This window comes from Helianthus annuus, chromosome 1, assembly GCF_002127325.2.
Source record: "Helianthus annuus cultivar XRQ/B chromosome 1, HanXRQr2.0-SUNRISE, whole genome shotgun sequence".
Lineage (NCBI taxonomy): Eukaryota > Viridiplantae > Streptophyta > Magnoliopsida > Asterales > Asteraceae > Helianthus > Helianthus annuus.
In genome coordinates, this window is record NC_035433.2 from 124,319,789 (window position 1) to 124,337,422 (window position 17,634).

Here is a 17,634-nt window from a genome sequence, read left to right on the forward strand (position 1 = left end):
ACTTAACCAAACTTTAATTAAAATATACAAGTTCAACCCTTGTAGTTTTGATAATTTATTTATTTCCTTCTTGTAATTAACATAGAAACACAAACTAGGTTAACTAATCCTAGTTAAGTTATTTCACACATAATTCTAGTAAATGTCTTATTTATCAACTATTAGATTTTGGGGCATTACAGAATCCCACATTTAGGTGCCATATTACTACATATTCTTTAGAATCCCACATTTAGGTACCATATTACTATATATTCTTTAGAATCTCACATTTAGGTACCATATTACTATATATTCTTTAGAATCCCACATTTAGGTACCATATTACTATATATTCTTTAGAATCCCACATTTAGGTACTATATTACTATATATTCCTTAATCACATTAAGTTTATTATTATTTATTATGTCTTCTATTTTTGGGGTGTTACAAGTCTACCCCCCTTAAAAGAGGTTTCGTCCCCGAAACCTTTCTCATTCCAATTGGACCAGTTCTATTCCTACTTTTTCATCTTTTTATTCACAATGCTTACTACCACAGGGATGCATTTAAGATCTTGGCAAGAGTTTTATTCATTCATAAACGTCTTTGTACGCATTGTCCCTCCGTTCTCAAATCAAGTAAATTACTTTCATAATCGCATTAAAGTCAGAATCTGATCCAGAGCTCTTATTAGTGTCGTCTTCACTTTATAATGCTAGCTCCTAGCACATACCATTACTAGCGCTTCATTCATCGAACTTATTCCAAGTGTATACAGTTATTAATCATACAAACTAAGTCTATGGCTTGTTTCTAACATCCTATTTAAGCATATTACATTCATATATTTACTAAACAAAATAAATTGGTTTAATTTCATACTGCTCATACATCCTATGCTATCTTTCATGTTGTTCACCACGAGCCATCCAAACATTCCATTTCTATCATTACTTTTGATTACCTTTAAACTCATTGGGGGGTCAATACATTATCATATGCATACTATAATCATTCAAAGACTTATTATTTAAATCAAAGTCACCCTTCTTCAACTTACTTATCCGTACTTAATTCGAAGACTAAGTATTATTTCCAAGGTTACTATTGTTATACATGCCATGCGTATCTTTTCTACAATATTTTGTTCAAATGAACATGGCCAACAAGCCGAGCATCAAAGTTAGCATTTCTTAACGATACTTGCCGTCTCTTATATTCTATCAGAATTTCCACAGTTATGTGCATTCAGGTTCAATACCACCCGATGATCATTACGAACATTTAGAAGTTCACTTCACATTTTTCATTACGGTTTGTATATACATATTCTACTCTGACGCATCCCTCTCTAGTCGAGTCATAACCTCATACTATAGTTACAACCCTTCTTATACGTACCTGACGGAAGTGAATTCCATTGATTCGTTATCCATACCTTACGGTAATCGTTCCTTTCCGATTAGTGACATTGCGCGTCTATTCATCAAGCTTACCTATGAGTATAAAACTTAACAATCAAAACATTAGCTACCGAGTTCAAATGGCAATCGCCATCTGACCCGTATGACCCATTTGTCCTATCGACCATTCTCGTACGAAACGCATTTGCATGATATATTCACATATATATATATATAGAAGTTCAAACATAAACTGAATCATATCACTAAAGGAACATTTATTTGTTTTGTATGTAATCACTTCACATTCGAATATCTTCCTTCTTATCATTCCTTTGTTCATTTGCATTACATTTACTTATATGACTTGTTTGACGCAATCGTGGTCAAACTATTGACTCTTATTATGTAGACTAGTTTTTGCCTTTTTATACCTTAAGTCCGCTTCGCGGATTTGAACATTGCATTCTTGCCCTTCATTCCTTGAATCCGTCTTGCGGATTCAAGCATTGCATTCGTATCTTTCATTCTTTGAATCCGTCTCGCAGATTCGAGCATTGCATTCGTATCTTTCATCCCTTGAATCCGTCTCGCGGATTCAAGCATTGCATTCGTATCTTTCATTCCTTGAATCCGTCTCGCGGATTCAAGCATTGCATTCGTATCTTTCATTCCTTGAATCCGTCTCGCGGATTCAAGCATTGCATTCCTATCATTCATTCCTTGAATCCGTCTCGCGGATTCAAGCATTGCATTCATACATTGTTGGTCCATACTTCTTACGGATTCAACATTTTATTCTTATCACTTGTACTTTTTACTCTTACGTAGTACTCTCAATCTCCCGAGAGTCTTACTACTCATGTCGCTCGTTCGCCCACATGCTACCCAATTCTAACGGACATACATGTAACAATTATCGCGGTCTCACGAACGTCATACGTTTCTTGTGTACTGGCCAGGTACACAATCCACGTACAAGTTTCGTGTCTTCGCGTAATCGCCACATTATGCCCGAAGAATTAAGTTTCGGCACGTGGCATTTTAAAAACTCCTTTACCATGTCGTTGTTATATTCATTTAGATTTTTCTTTCACTTGCATAATTATACTATTTCATACATCAACGCGTTGAGTATACGTACCAGGGGTCAATTCGTCTTATTACTTGCCTTGATGCCGGTCTTAGACCGCATTCACAGATCATTCCTTCCGAACAATTGCGCTTACCCTTCACATAACCCGCGTGCTCTTGGCCTTACAAATAGCATATAAATAAATGATTAGCATATTCCGTCTATCTTATCAACTAATCGTGGTCACATATGTCATACTAGGCCTTATATAGATCTTACACGAACATTCATTAAGCTTTTAGGCAATTTAGAAACTCAAAGTACGAGAAAAAAAAGGGCCTTTACAAGTTTCTTTCCATCGTAACCACTAATTATGGTTAGATATATCTTATTAGGCATTATTTGGACCCTACATAAACATTCGAATGGGCCTTCGTACAACCCGGTAACCCGGAACGCGAAAATAATACTAAAATAAAATTTTCAGCAGATTGTTACTCCGCAAGCCGTCGGCGACGGCCTTACACCCGTCGTCGACGGGTCCTGGAATGTGGCGTCGGCCACTTTTGCCCGTCGGCAGACACTTAGGGAGTCGGGACTAAGGGGGTCGTCGGCGACGGCTAGGAGCCCGTCGGCGACGGCCTCGCGTTTGCTGAAACGTTGCTGAATTTCTTTTGAGTGTTCCAACCATTTACCGGGTCCGTTTTCAGCTACACGGGTCCCGGGACTTCTTATTTTATACGCCTTATCACCCATAACCTACTTGAACCTTAAAACTTATACCGTAACACACTATACATACTTATATTAATGGAAAATTTAAAATTTTACCTCATTGGTGATCTCGGAGCGAGCATACTTTTGCACGAGCCATCGGTTTGAGTTCAAGCACTGATACTCTTGCTCGAATCCCTCAAACCTAGGCTCTGATACCAACTTGTTACGCCCAAAATTTCATCTTCCTAAATGTGATATTATCATATTATAATTTAACAAAAATTGGGCATGACCCGTCCATAAAACGAGCATACCCCTGTTTTAAACATAATCAAACTAGTTATAATTCTACGATTCATTCGACAAAATACTACTAAGAAGCAATACAACAAATTTTGGACTAAAAACATTTGAACAAGCTAGCAGAAGCGTTTGGTATGACATAACTTGAACACGCGCTCGCTCCGATTCTCCAAGTCGCCTGAATTGAGGGTTTACCTACATTCAACAACAAAGCTTTAAAAAGTTAGTCGCTATACTTGTTTGCTTATAAAACCGTCATTTTAATTCCATTCATGTACATACTCTCATTTCTCTTACGCATTCGATTTCCCAATTAAATGGGTATCACATATATTCTCATACAACTAACCTGTTAGTAGGTGGTGACGACCAAACATAAAATATTGTATAAACTAAAACGTCCATAGTATATTCTAACCTCTTAAGTTACTTCAACCCGAATATCTTCCAACACTCAATCATTTCATTACTATATCGACACTTCGAAAGTCCGATATTCATAAACCTGCACTTTCAACATACTCAATAATAATTTGGTTAGCAAACCCGTAATCTCCACATATTCAAGTACTACATTTTCATAAAAAGGTCGCCAACCATTTATACATCAATTTAACTACAACACTATGTACGCCTTTCGCATAATTATGTACATACATATATTTATATATATTTTCTATACACATCATGCATACTTGTTTATACGACTTAAACTCACCATGACTCCAATTATTCATAATTACATACCATCCTATTCACTTAATTTAAATTAACACACCTCCCTAGTCATACATATGACCGTCCGATAATAGACTTACTTATAAACAAGTTCCATCCGTTACATGCTTACATAATCATGTCTACACATATTTACTTACATCCAATTCTTGATTAACCTACTCGCATTCGATCATCATACTCATATATTAATTATATGGTGCTTAGACTTGAGTTTATAACCCAAAAATATTAGTTAAGAGGAGTTTATAACGTATCTATTTATGCCCGAAGGTCAAAAATAACAAAACAATCAACTTTTGGAAAACTGCCGCCGTAAGCTACGGCTCAGCCGTAGCTTACGATTCAGTTGTTTGGTCCAAACAGCAGCTACGTTCTGTAGCCTACAACTGAACTGTAGCTTACGATGGCTGCTCTGCAGCTTATCCAACTTTGTCCGTTTACGCTAAAACTTGAGTAACTTTCACATCGTTTACCCGTTTAACCTCCCGTTTCTTCCTACATGATTGTAAATTAACCTTCTATCATGTGAACTTGAAATCCAACATCCGAGTTAAGGAATTTCTTAACTTATACGTATTCGGTTTGTTATCCATCTATGAATTATTCGATCCATTCGTGCATTTATCAAAATAGTCTATCGATTTGACCTCAACTTCATATGAACTTAATAATTAAAACATTATATTACTTAAACAACAATAAGTGATTATAGAGATCACTTACCTTATGCATCCCTATTCGCTCTCGTTTCCTCATGTCCTCATGACCCGTTAGTCCTTTATGCTTCCATCCATCTCGACATGATCCCTATACGCATGTTTCATATAGCTTTTTGATGTAGAATCTCTACACATGCAAGAGAATTAAGGCTGGATTTTGCTTCAATTCTTCAACATTTCATCATCATGAGAAACCCTTCTTGGCCCTTGGCTTGCATCGACACCAACATCAGACTTATGTCTGATGTTTGTGATCTTCCACTACTTAACCAAACTTTAATTAAAATGTACAAGTTCAACACTTTTAGTTTTGATAATTTATTTATTTCATTCTTGTAACTAACATAGAAACACAAACTAGGTTAACTAATCCTAGTTAAGTTATTTCACACATAATTCTAGTAAATGCCTTATTTATCAACTATTAGATTTTGGGGCATTACAGAATCCCACATTTAGGTACCATATTACTACATATTCTTTAGAATCCCACATTTAGGTACCATATTACTATATACTCTTTAGAATCCCACATTTAGGTACCATATTACTATATATTCCTTAATCACATTAAGTTTATTATTATTTATTATGTCTTTTATTTTTGGGGTGTTACACACAAGCTTTTGTGACGATTAACTTTCTGGCATTGTCTGGATTCGATAGATCTTTAATGGATATATAGCACAATTTCACCAAGTTTCCAGTTTTGTCGGGTCGGCTTTATACGCCAACAGCCACCCATCCCAGCCGCCAAATTATGGAGGCCATTGTTCGATCGGGCCCTTTGGTTTACACACAAAACTCACTAACAGAAAGACTTGCTGAAACTTCACGAATATTTATATGTGAACTATAAGCAGTAGGTAATATTAAAGAGTAAAGAAAATAAAAGGCTACATACTTTATTGAATAAGCAAAGGCTTTAAATTGCCTACATAGACACGGGGAACCATAAAAAAGCAATAAAATACTCAGGTGATGTTTGTTTTTTAAAAGGTAAAACGTCTGGAGTCTATGAACCACATCTGCAAACATCTGTAGAAGAAGAGTTGTGCCAAACCTCTACAGTCTACAAGAAGAAGGTTGTTTGTTTTTAACCCATGTAGACTTCTAAAATATTTTGGTGGTGGTGTACGAACGATAGTGGTGGGTGGTGGTGGTGGACGGTGGTGGTGGGTGGTGGTGGTGGACGGTGGTGGTGGGTGGTGGATGTGGACGGTGGGTGATGGTGGTGGACGGTGGCTATGGGAGATGGTGGTGGTAAGTGGTGGATGGTGGTGGGTGGTGAAAGGTAGTGGTGGTGATGGATGGTGGTGGGTGGTGGACGGTGGTGGTGATGAACGATGGTGGAGATGGTGGTGTTAACCTTCTACAGACCATAGAAGATCTTAAAAGTAGCTGGGCCAAGTCTGCACAAGATGGTGGAGGTGGTGGTGTTAACCCTCTACAAACCATAGAAGATTTTAAAAGCAGTTGGGCCAAGTCTGCACAAAGAAGAGCTCGTGTAGACCTTTTTTTTAATGAAACGTCTTTGGAAAAACGAAAAAGGTATGCGCTGCGCAGATAGAAGGGGCTGCGCAGATCTTTTTTAGAAAAACAAACACCATCTCAGTCTTCCTAAGGAACATGTATAAGCTATGACCATCACCAACATTCACTTTTCCAACGTAAATTTCCTTCTAAATCAGTCAAACGCTTCTACCCACTTTTGTTTATTCAGCCACTAAATAAAACAACTAAAATACTTATTAATAAAAGTAATAATACAACTTAAAGTCAAGATTAACACCAACAATTTCCCCTTTAATCTTGACCCATTTCTTCAAAGTAATGTCAGTTCTTCCTCTTCTATCAAATTTGCTTCTTTCTCTTCATCCTTCCATTAAGTGCACTCACAACCAAAATTCCCAAATGCTCCACAACTGAAACATAGAAACCTACTTTTATCACCACCTCGACCCGTACATCTTCCTCGACCGCTTTCACTTTTACCATAGCTTCATCCACGACCTCTACCTCGTCCGCTACTTTCACCATACTTTTGTACGACCATCAAGAGTTGGCCTTGCTCTTCTTCCTTTTCACCATGTCTTTTTCATCTTTCTTCATACGCCTTAAGCCTTCCAACCGCTTCATCAAAGAGCATTGAGTCCAAATCAAAGCATTTCTCAATTGAAATTACAATTTGACGAAAGGACTTTGGCATTGCATCAAGTAGCCTTTTCACCATTTCTTCTTCTTCACTTCGTGCCCGAGACTCCTCAACTTTGAAACCAATCTGCTCACCTTAGTAGCACCATCATCAATGAGCTCTCCTCCCTTCACTCGCAAACCTTCAAGCTCTCTTCTCAATGTTTCAATTCTAGATTCCCTCACTCGATCTACACCCAGGTATCAAGTTTTAAGCCATCTCACACTTTCTTCGCGTCCGTGTGACTCGACATTTGCAACACCATCTCCTTCTGTGTAGCTTGAAATAGGAAAGCAAACACCTATTTTGATTTCTTCGAGTCGGGTTCTTCACCTAATGCCATTGGTTCGATCATCTCCAAAAGACCATGTGCATCCAAGATGGCTTTAACCTTGATAGCCCATACTAGATAGATGGTTGACGTCAAAGTCAGAACTTGGTATGACATCGAACTTGCTTCTTTTGCATGTACTATTAGTGTTCTTCACTTTCTTTTTCTTTCTTAAATCAGAGTGACCTTTCTTTCTCTCTTTGTCGATTTCTTCTTTCTCTGTCTCTTTCTTACCGGTTTTTCTTTCTGAGTTGCACCTGCCTTTCTTCTTTCTTCTTTCTTCTTTTGTCTTTCTCACGTAGGCTGCAACTATCTTTCTTCTTTCGTTTGCTAACTTGAAACAACATCTTTCTTTCTTGCGATAAACTCGCTACTTATTGCTTATTTCCTTCTTTGTCTGCTAACATGAGTTGTGAACAACCTTTTCTTCTTACTAATCGAGCCCTAACCTAGGAGCTCTGATACCAAATGTTGGATTAGGCCCTTTGGTTTACACACACAAAACACACTAACAGAAAGACTTGCTGCAACTTCACGAATATTAAAGAGTAAAGAAAACAAAAGGCTGCATACTTTATTGAAGGGTAAATTACTTTTTGAGTCCCTGTGTTTTAGGGGTTTTAACCACTTGAGTCCAAAATCAAAATGTTTAACGCCCTGAGTCCCTATAGCCACTTTTCTTAACCATTTGAGTCCAAATTTCTAACACAGTTAGAATTCTGTTGTTAAATTTTGTTAAATGACCAAATTACCCTTGTAATTATATAATAAAAAACTAATTTATTTAGATTTTTCTCCCTTTTATATATCTCTCTTCTTATCTCTATCTCTCAAAAGTTTCTGCAACTTCCTCTATCATATTTCTTTCTCTCTTTCTAAACCACCTTCATCAATGTCTTCTTCCTCCTCCCACTGCCACTCACCACCATCCACCTCGCCAATCCCACCATCTTCTATAAATCCGAAACACACAGGTAACAAAGTTAAGAAAGTTTCAAATCGAGATCTAAATTCAGATCTAGATCTGAATTAAGTTTCATCGAATTAACCGATTCTATTGACGATTAAAGCTTTGATTCTCTCTATAATTTTCGTTGCGTATCAGTTCGTCCCTTTGTAGTTTCAACCTCCAGCTCCTCCAGTAGGTAAATCGAATGTCTGATGATCAATTGTTAAACGAAAACAGCTTATATTGTTTTGCTAACAAATCAGTGGACTGAGATTCTCTCTTGGGAGCCCAGGCTTTTCTTTATCACATTTTTTTTGTCCAAGGAATAGCGTGAGTACTTGATAAATCTTGCCACACCTCACATGGCAAAATCAACAGTTGTTGATAGCAAGACTAGTCAGAGTAAAGATAGCTTAAATTGCTCATTTCAAGTTCTAATTTGATTTACATATGAATCACATATTTAGCTACAAGATTACTGTGATTCGTTCATAATAAATCCCCCAAATTGTTGCTGTTCTAATACTATTTATTTTTATATATATTATATTAAAAGTTTATGCATTAAAGACTTGTTCCTTGTACTCATGTGCATATAAGACTTGTACTTTATGTGTAAATGACTAAACTACCCTTATAGTTAACATACTTGATGGATGGTGTTAGAAATTTGGACTCAAATGGTTAAGAAAAGTGGTTATAGGGACTCAGGGCGTTAAACATTTTGATTTTGGACTCAAGTGGTTAAAACCACTAAAACACAGGGACTCAAAAAGTAATTTACACTTTATTGAATAAGCAAAGGCTTTAAATAGCCTTCATACACACGTGGGAGAGTCTTCCTAATGAACGAGTAGAAGCTATGACCATCACGAACGTTCACTTTTCCAACGTAAATTTCCTTCTAAGTCAAACCCTTCTACCCACTTTTTTATTATTCAACCACTAAATAAACCAACTAGAATACACTTATTAATAAAACTTAAAGTCTAGATTAGCACCAACAACCATTATCAGAACGTTAATTCCCAACAGCCATCCGAATATCATTAGTCGAAAGACGTGGTCATAGTGGTCGGGGACGCGGGAGATCAGGCAATCGTGGCCGAGGTAAGTCCAGTGAGCATCAACAACAAGAAGTCAATTATGTTCCATGGTATAACAATCAACAACAACAGGGGCCACGACCCACTCCTCCGTGGGTTAATGATGCTCCATGGGCCTATCCCCCATGCCTTTATCCAACCCAGCCATATATGGCCACCAAAGACAACCACTTGCCCAACCCCAAACTTGGTCTCCAGAATACTTTATAGTCTCCCAACCCAATCATTTCCAGCATGTACAGTAAGCTACACTCCAACGGATTTGGACAAGGCTTTCCATACTATGACTCTAAACCCACCAAATCAATAATGGTACACGAACACTGGTGCAACATCACACATGACTCACTTGATCGTTAGGTAACTTCACGTCTTATTTTAGTAAAGGTCTTTTTTTGGAATATTATTGTAGGTAATATTTCTATCAAATTTGACCCATTTGGTTCTGATGTGAAGGACTTTTCCCAATGCGGGCACCCATACTCTGATGTAATAGCCGAAGATCTCTACCCATACCAGATTCAGTCATCCAATCAACTCACAAGTCCATCTGCGTTTGTTTTTATATCTCAAGACCATTGGCATTCCCGTCTCGACCACCCAAGAGCTTTTATTTTATATTCATTAAAAAATGTTTATCTATTGATTCTCGTAGTACACAATCGCCTGTTTGTTCCTCTTGTGTTTTTGGCAAACAAATAATATTACCATTGCATTTGTCTTTATCTTTTTTTATTTACTTTTTAATATTGTGCATACTGAATTATGGACATAGCTTGTTTCAAGCTCCACTGGTCATCGATAGTATCTTTTATTTTTTGGATGACAAAATCGATCAATTTTTCGTGGCCATCCCTTTAGCTAAAAAGTCACAAATTTTCCCTACCTTTATCCAATTTTACAACCTGATTAATACTTAATTAAATTATCGCATTAAAATTATTCAATGGGGTAACGAGCGGGGACATGACCGTTAGATTAATAGTCCCTGAGGTTTACACCCGCTCTTAGGTTCAGTCCCTATTTCAAAAAAAATCAACACTCCAGTCCTGACATATTCAATTGCTCACACTTAAAACCCTGGCACTAACTTCCGTCAGTTGACAGTTAGATTACTTAATGGTGTGAAGGGCAGTTTGGTCATTTCACCAAAAACTGACCCTTTTCATGGCATTTAACCCTCTAGCTTCCCAAAGAAGCACACAATCACCCCCTCCCAATCCAGCCAAGCTCACATACAACTCCGATCTTTGAAAAATGAGGTAATATACAATAATCTTGATGATAATCCACGTTGTTGGTTTGACATTGTGTAAAATTTACTTAAATTCGTTGATTTCGTTATGCGTGCCATGTATATTATCTGAATTGTGGGTCGGTTTTCATCGAATTCTAGTTAGAATTCGTGCGCAGGTTACCCGGCGCACAATCTGGATCCAATACCGGGTTCTGTTGAAGGCTGGAAGGGGGTTCTGGATTGAGCACGGGGGTGTGCTTGGTTTGTGGTACATATTATATCTAACTATTAAGATAAGTATAACGCTTTAAAGGGTTGATTTTGGACTAATCCTCATCATTTTTGGGTTTTTAAAGTTCTTGATGCTTGTTAAAATGCTTGTTAAAATGTGTTTTACTTATTAAGTGGATACTAATGGTAGTCTTTAATGGTTAAATCAAAGTGTTAATGATAATTATTCTACTATGTTTGAAGTTATTAAACATGGTGTGGCTAATAAAATGGATGATAATGACTAACATTAACTGTGTGTGGTTGTGAAACATGATTCTAAAGTTGGGTTAGAATCAATTGTGGTTTCTATGTTGTGCATCAGGATCATGTCAGTAGTGTTGTGCATTAGGATGATGTCAATAGCATATTATGTTTTCAATGCACATAATCAGTTGTGTTGTGTATTAGGATGATGCCAATAGCATCTTTATTTGATTACATTTAGTTGAATAGTTGCTGCACATTAAGTATTGAATGCACATAAGCCTTTGAAAATGAAATGCACAATTGAACTTCATATAAGTTGAATAGTTGTTGTACATTAAGTTTTGAAATGCATATAAGGCTTTGAACATGAAATGCACAATTGCACTTTCTTATAAGTTAAACAACTGATGTACATTAAGTTTTAAATGCACATAAGCCTTTAAACATGAAATGCACACTGGTTGTTTTCTCATTGTATGCACAATTGAACTTGCTTATAAGTTGAACAGGCATGGTAGACTATGTTTTGCACAACGGGATTTACCAAACTTTGGAATAGGGCTGATAAACTATTTTATGCATAGTAGGATTTGTCAATTACTTGAACAGGGAGCATACATCTTGGTAGGGATAACATGAACTGTTTGACCAGATAAAAAGGTCACAAGTGAAAGTCCAACCCAATCCAACTTCAAAAAGTCAAACCCATTTCAACTTATAAGCTGCATTCCAATTCTTGTTACATGTGTTGATCTCTTGTTGTTGTGTTAGTACCTTGATATTGTTGTTTAATTTTCTGGTTACATGTGGTTTGTTACTAGATTAGGGAAAACATTTGAAAATGGAGAGAAATTAAGAAATCAACTTGCAAGGGTTTTAATTTTGAGCAATTAAATGCATCAATTTTGAGCAAACGGTCAGTTACTGCCAGGGTTTTAATTTTGAGCAATTAAATGCATCAAGTGTTGCTTTTTTTAATGAGGACTAAACCTAAGAGCGAGTGTAAACCTCAGCTTAAATTGTACTTTACTGACACTTATTTCATAGCCTTGTGCCACAGACGGTATTCAATTTGTCTTTTCTTGTCCACATGCTTCACCACAAAATGTAAAAGCAGAATGAAAAATATGTTTGGTAAACAATGTTCTCCTAGCAAAGTTCTTAATCATCTCACCCCACTCACCTTTTATACAACCGTGCACCCGATTATTCTTATCTTCGAGTTTTCGGCTACTTATGTTATCTTCTATTCCCACCAACTACCATACACAAACTTAACTACCGCTCAAATCATCGAGGGTACAAATTCTTTTATTTAAACACGTACACATCATATGTTTCTCTCTAACAGCCTGTAAACAAACCGAACGTTCATGAACTGTTCGTGAACTTGTTCGACGTGAAGTTCGTTTATTTAATAAGCGAACGCACATGAACAAAAAAGTTTAATTAAATGAACGAACATGAACACACCCTATGTTCGTTCATTTATGTTTGTCAACGTTCGTTTATGTTCGTTCATTTATGTTCGTGAACGTTTGTTTATGTACGTTTAAATTGTAGATAATACATAAATAGTTGTATTTATATAAATATTAGGTTTTCTAGTAATAAAAATGAAATTTTAAAATGTAACTGATTGTTTACTTAATATTTATATAAAAAAAGCTACTTAATTAATTGTCTATGAACCCTAATTTATATGTGTTTTCGAATGAATTGTAATATATTAAACTTGTTCGTTTGTGTTAACTATTGTTAAATTGTGTTTATTTATTTTTTTTCAATTACGTGCATTTGTGTTCGTTTATGCTTGTTCAATGATGTTAATTTATGTTTATTTAAATATATTCGGTTAACTTTATTTTGTTTATGTTCATTTAGGCTTTAAGCAAACGAACATAAATGAACACAAACATGCTCGATTTATAAATGAACGAATACGAACAAAAAAATTTACTGGATTATATGTTCATGTTCGGCTAAAGTTAAATGAACGTCGGTACTTTACAGGCCTATTCTCAAGACATGTATTTTTTATGAAACCTTCCCCCTTCTCATCTATTCACCCTACCAATTCCAGCACCTATAAATTTCTCATAGATAATCCTAAACCCATTGATCTGCTCCACTAGTCAACCACCCATTCAATCCTTCTTTGATTCTCAAAACAGTCCACCCACTACCCCTTTTCACAACCCTTTTCAAACCCCTCCCAACCCAGCCCACAACCCGCTGCCCAAACAACATCCACAACCAACATTCCTCCTTCGATTCTGGAACCCGCACCTCCACCACATAAATAGACTATCCAGAAACACAACATGTCTGGAATATCCAAGCTACGTCAACCTTTTTCCTTCAACTCATCCATTTCTATTTCCTATATACCTTGTGACCCTGCCAACGCTCTTTGTAACCTGGATTGAAACCAGAACATAACCAATGAATCACAGGCTCTTTTTGACAATAGCATGTGTGGGTTAGTCCCTCAGCATCCCTCTATGAATGTGGTCCGTAGGTTGGACATAAAACAATGAATCACAGGCTCTTTTTGACATAAAACAAAGTCTAACGAAATTTAGAGCCATACAAAGCTCGTATCGGTTGTTATGGCAGGTCCCAATAGGTTGGAGTCGATTGTGGTAAGACATTTACCCGGTAGTCAAGTCGGCCATAAACCGGACAATTCTTGCATTGGGTATTCACAATTCTTGGCCTATTTACTAGCTCGATGTCAAGAACGCTTTCCTCCACAGTAATTTTTATGAAATTGTTTACATTTCCTCCATGGTAATCTTCATGAAACCGTTTACGTGCACCATCCACCAGTTTTCGTGACACCCGATACCCGAATCATGTCTATTATTGAAGAAGTCACTTTATGGGTTGAAACAGGCAACACGTGCGTGGAACCAACGATGATTTTCTGATTACGCCTATACTATAGGTTTTCATCATAGTAATTGAGATCACTCCCTTTGTCGGTTACAGGCCCCAAACTCTACACACTCACAACTCTCACGTATGTGTATATATTATGAAGGTGAAGATATAGTGTGCAGAGAATGAAAAAACTGTTGTGATATATTTGATATTCAAAGAAAGGGTAACAATATTCATTAAACAAAAGCCAATATATAGCCATACAATATGTGCGAATATAAAAAGGAATAAACTAATATTCTACCCTAAAGAACCGTACAACCTAAAACAAATTCTTTCTCAAAACGACAACGTGCACTAACGTACACTTTCACCAAACTCGATCAAACCCATTAAGTTGTGCAACTCCTATTTTTCAGGTCAACCACACGAACTAGATGATCCATAACCATCACCCATGACACGTTCGAACTCCTAACCAATTGACCTGTACCTGTGATCCGATAACGCACCGACCCGTGACACGTAAACAAACCCAAATAATCCAACAATCACCCCCTTAATCGGTGTTTGTTTACGCCTTCACCGCAGCACCGAATCACCTCGGTTTCAAACCATCACGACTTTTACTGGACACCCGATCTTCACCTTGATCACGTCCAAAGTTAACTCGGTTCAACCCGAATCAAACCGACCACGCTTGTAACATGTCACATGGCATCCCGTTGGAACCGTTCACTAACATCACGACTTATCACGGATCAACGACATCTCCCTGGTCACATCCAAAGCCACCCAATTGAACTCCAACGCCATAATGTCACCACCGTGTTCTTCCTATTTTTCAACAACCTTTTTCCGATCACCCTTGTTCAAGAGGCTCTCCACCGACAAAGAAAACAAGCCACCCGCTTCTTCCGTTTTCTCAACTTGCCAAACGAGACGAATCCGAATCCACCTGCTTTGACGGATCCTTTCTGTCCGCTTTTCATCCACATACGCCGGTCTCCTCTTATCACGAACAATCTGATCAAGGCTTCCGCAAAACATTCTGTTGTTGTCACTGTTGTATAACAGCTGCGCAAACCGCGACTAACATCCGAACAGCCTTTAAACCTTCTTTTGATCACTATTAACTGCCCCAGAAAACAAGTGTTTGTCACCAGTCACCCCCGTCGTCTTAACCAGTACGTCTACCACAACAACGGCCTACCGAAAACACCATAACGACTACGTCTTCTGCTGTTAATCAGTCCTGAAACATCCCCGAAAGCTGATGTCGGTCACCCCGCTGTTATACCGGAACTTCCCTGAAACAAACGGTCGAACCGAAACACCCGTCTAACGCTGCAACACAGTCCCGAACAACCTGTTTTCCTGCTGTGTTTGCCCTGCAACGATGTGCTAGACCCTTTTCACGAAACCGAATCTCAAACCGACCTTCTCCGTCTTCACAAGCCCTAGGCTCTGATACCAATTGTTGGTTACAGGCCCCAAACTCTACACACTCACAACTCTCACGTATGTATATATATTATGAAGGTGAAGATATAGTGTGCAAAGAATGAAAAAACTGTTGTGATATATATATATTTGATATTCAAAGAAAGGGTTACAATATTCATTAAACAAAAGCCAATATATCGCCATACAATATGTGCGAATATAAGAAGGAATAAACTAATATTCTACCCTAAAGAACCGTACAACCTAAAACAAATTCTTTCTCTAAACGACAACGTGCACCAACGTACACTTTCACCAAACTCGGTCAAACCCATTAAGTTGTGCAACTCCTATTTTTCAGGTCAACCACACGAACTAAATGATCCATAACCATCACCCATGACCCATTCGAACTCCTAACCAATTGACCCGTACCCGTGATCCGATAACGCACCGACCCATGACCCGTAAACAAACCCGAATAATCCAACACCCTTTTCATATTTAAACACGGGGCATACACAACTTACATTCTACTATACGTAGATAAGTAATTCTAGTCACATCATCGGATGCCCTACGTAACACCTTCATGAAACAATTAGCTGCCAGATTTGCAATGAAGGATTTGGGACCTCTTAGTTACTTCCTTCGTATTTCCGTTAGCCGTAGTCGCAACAGTCTATTTTATCTTAGCAAAAATATGCAATTGAAATTACACAAAGTCCAAAGTAAGTGCAACTTTAGATTTCCCTTTTGCTGCACTCAATATCGTCAATTAGTTGTAACTCTTCAATATCACATGTTTATTCGTCTGAATATAAGCTACGCAGCTCAACATGTCTGCATGCATATGCATGTACCCCAGACCACACATATGAACGCTTTTAAAAGAATTTTACGGTACATTCAAGGGATGTCACACCCCGAAATTATCAGAGCATTGGCGTGACTGGACTGGTATCTTCATTGCACAGCGGAAGCAAATAAGCTAAGTCTTTTAGAAATTGAACGCCACTAAGTACTCGACTCCACATGGTTCTCCTATTCCAACCGTTCCATTGTTTGAAAAGTAACCTGAGAAAGAACATGCGAAAAAGTCAACATAAAGTTGAGCGAGTTCATAGTTTGTTTGTAAAAGATCTGAAATAAATCTTTTGAGTTGTGAAAGGTTTGAAATAAATCTTTGGTAACCGGTTTTTGAAATAGTATTGAGAAAATGAATTTAAAAATCATTTTCTTGCCAAGTTATATGGAAACGTTGTGTTTGTAACACGTTATGTTCATAAAACCATGTATTTGTAAAGCCTTGTCTTTGTAATGTTCGCATAACCGTCAATGCCCACCCTGACTTTGACTCCATACCCCCATAATTCTTTGTATTTGTATAAAACATGGTAGTTAATTTGTATGAACAAGAAGTTTCCGTAAGTATAAAATCCCTGGTATGTAGCAGTGTAAGAGGACTTGTGATCACCAATGGTTTGCAAGGCCACTGACATATGTGAAGTGCAAATAGGGAGACTCAAACCTAGCAGATTTCGCCACGGCAAAGTATGTGGACAAAGTCACCCCACGGTCCGTTTCTAGTTTGGCCGGGGGCTGGGCTCGCTACACCCAGATAGATCTACCGCTCCTGTCCCTCGGTCCCTCCATGAGGACTAATGGCCCCATGTTGTTCCTATCCACTCACATGATCGTATAACACCTCCTTACGTTAACCATACGATGTAAAAATTTTTCGTAATTACTGTAACATATATTCCACCTCAGTCACCCTGGCTGAGCCTCCCCAGCCACCCTGACTGAGCTTTCCCAGCCACCCTGACTGAACTTTCCCAGCCACCCTGACTGAACTTTCCCAGCCACCCTGACTGAACCTTCCCAGCCACCCTGACTGACTCCTTAGTTATGAAAAATCATTCATATTTCGAAAATAAGCATTTGTTTTGTAAAAACCGGTATGTTTAGTATAAACCTTTCGTAAATCATTTGAGTTCCTCGAAATCCATTCGTGATATGATTTAGAAATACGAGTTTTGCGTTTGTTCAAAACTTTGTA

The 17,634-nt window shown here is 37.7% G+C and overlaps 1 long non-coding RNA gene across 1 annotated transcript; it reads right to left on the reverse strand.

Annotated features, from left to right (window-relative positions):
- Nucleotides 1–3,451: 3,451 nt before the first annotated feature.
- Nucleotides 3,452–5,237, reverse strand: LOC110876511. The gene is made up of 2 exons (XR_002556664.2): nucleotides 4,948–5,237; nucleotides 3,452–3,678 (listed from the first exon to the last, which is right to left on the reverse strand). It is a non-coding gene; the product is annotated as an uncharacterized LOC110876511 (long non-coding RNA).
- Between the last annotated feature and the right edge of the window lie 12,397 nt (nucleotides 5,238–17,634).